The sequence below is a fragment of the Otolemur garnettii genome, unplaced genomic scaffold (assembly GCF_000181295.1).
Source record: "Otolemur garnettii isolate 467f Iridium unplaced genomic scaffold, OtoGar3 scaffold00173, whole genome shotgun sequence".
NCBI lineage: Eukaryota > Metazoa > Chordata > Mammalia > Primates > Galagidae > Otolemur > Otolemur garnettii.
The window spans coordinates 3,731,783-3,734,537 of record NW_003852568.1 but is presented as its reverse complement, the minus strand read 5'-3'; positions in this window follow the sequence as shown (position 1 = coordinate 3,734,537).

The window sequence follows — 2,755 nt, the reverse complement described above, 5'->3', positions numbered from 1 at the left end:
TCATCCAGAATCCAGACAGTACCTGTGTCTCCTGTTACTGGGCAGAGTTTGACTTGGACCTTGAAAATCTAAAATAGCACCTGGAATTTCTGCTTGTACCTGACATTTAAACTCTGTGTCACAGGTATCCTCAGATCCATGCTGTCTACAGGGTTCTGTGGTCAGCTCCCTCTGCAGGAAGATGCTCCCTGGTTCTTGGCTCCCAGTGCCAAGAATGAGCACTGGTGCCTACCTGATGGCGTGATCACAAATGCAGAGTGATCACTGTCAACATACGTTTACTAAAGAACAGAGGAACACAAAGTATAGGGGAAGTATCTCTCAATGGTGAGACTGGTCACTCTCAAGTATGGGGAAGAGACCCCAAGTCTGAGCACACACCTTCTTTTACAAGGCCACCTGGGTTTCATGGCTTTTCCCCCCTCACCTTTGGCCCCTCAAAGACTGGGTCGAAGCAATCTCTTAAAGTGTCTGGATGTCCCACGTCACTAACAGGTCTTGCCACAACCCAGCCTCTAAGAGTAGCTGGGGAGGCTACTGCTGCAGTAGCCACCCACAAGAACTTGACCTTACACTGGTCACTCTGTGGTGTCTCCATATCCTGCTTGTTGTATACAGTGGAGGCACTGATGGTAGCTGAGCCAAATTCCCAAGGCCAACCTCTGCAGTTTCCTACAGATATCGGAGGAAGACTTGGTAATTAACTTTGTACTTGTTGCTATTTCTGTCCCAGCTTAGCTGGGTTCCATGCTGGTATACTTTTTGAGGCCTTCAGCATTTCTATCTCCAAATATTTCTGGAATTCCCTCCTTTCTCTGAACCACCTCTGCTAATTGGGAAAAGTGAACTGCTGTTACCTGAGTAGCTTCATGCCCCCACAAGACACACTACCATGGGGCTGGGGAGGTGGGGTCTTTTTCAACCCAGTCGATAATTCCCTTTGAATCCCGCTGAGGAACTGCCTGGTTTTCAGGTGAGAGTTGTTGATTTAGGGCCTGGAGTTGGTCCCCACAGACATGACAAGTAGTGCAAATCTTCTTTCTCTCATCTAGCAACAGCAGTGTGAGGGTAAGACCCACATGTCCCTCCAGCTTAAATGAAAAACAATAGCCAGGTGTTCATATTCCTCTGTGAATCTCCCACAGTCACCAGAAAAGCTCCCCAACTTTTCCTTACCCCTCTTTGATCCCCGATTGAGAATGGTATGTGAATCTTACAGGGTGGTCCTGAGGGTCTTGACAGTTTCTATAAAGGACATACAGAGGGCAAGTTAGGATCTGGAAAATCCTAACTTAGGGACAAAGAGTTGAGGTTGGATCATCTGGTGGTTGGGCCTGAGGCTCCTGTGGGGCCAAAGAAATAGCTATAGTCCGTCTATTTGCACACAATCCTTGCCCCAGTGTCTGAGGTTCTCCAAAGTCAAAAAGCCATTCAGACCTCTTCTGTCCCCCTAAGCAGACATTTTTCCCCACAAGTTTCACAACATTGGAGATAATTCCTCCAATTCACTATCTGCAGGCTAGGGAGCCTCTGAGCACTTTCTCTCTCTTCCAAAGAAGAGATCTAATTGCAGGATGGTGGTTCATGTTAATGCTTTTGTTTGGGGGTCAGGACTCTCCATCTGGCAGCTGGTATTGGGGCCAGGAAGGAACGCAGCCTTTCTATGAAGGCTGGTGAGTCCTAGGTTCTTCCATTTTATTTAACAGCCATTCCAGGGGCAAACTGTGGGGACTGAGGCTTCCTATGCCAGGGTCTCTTCCTATGAAGAGAAAAGAAAGAGCAGGGTTCCTATAGGACTTGGTTTCCCCACGATCTACACACCAGGGTCAATGGGAAGCAGCTTTGTGAGACCTTACCCTGATTTCCCTCTTCTTTGAGGCTGAGTGGCTTCATTAGGCCTAACCCATGCTCCCTGCCTGCTCACCACACCAGATGTCCGTAGTCCCAAAATACTGTCTGTGACTGTGACCGTGTGGACTCATTGTCCAGCTCCCCACAACTGTGACCAACATGGGGAGGTCTCTACACCTGGATCCAAATTGTCCCTATGGGTCTCTCTTGGGAGCAAGTCTGACGACAGGAAGGCTAGATAAGAAAGGAAATTAAGGAAAGTTTGCCTCAAGCCAGAAATCATGGTAACCTTTTACTTAGGACATCCACGCCTCTTCTCCCTGGACTTTAGCCTTGTGTCACCTCTTTAACTTTTGAATTGTGAGGATCTTTTCTAGACCAGAACCCAAATTTGTACTTATAAAAACTAGGGGAAATTTACATAGAATGAGATCTCCATATGCATCTTTCAGCTTTATTACACTGCTATCAGAAGTGGCCATTCCCATTAACTTCTGAGTTAGAGATTTTCACACACTTTCTACTTTTTCACACAAATGTTGTTTGCAATTTTCCTTCACAAACCCTACCACAACTTATACAGACCATGTGTAATGTGTTTGGACTTTCTACCTTTGTCCCAAACTTTCCTGTTTTACTTCCCTTATCAAAAAGACATCTTCTATCCTTAATTGTCTTCATATCTCTTTCTATCCTACTGTTTGTTTTCCCACACAAACCTGTTCCTGTTTAATCCTTTCTTTGTGAAAACATGTTTCTTTATTCATACCCTTTTTCTACATGCTCCTATTTAATTTTTTTCACACCTATGTAATGAATCAACTTTTAAACCACCTTGACTTACATTACTTTGCATATATTTTCTCAGTAAGTATATTTTTCATGTTTTTTTCACAATACATTC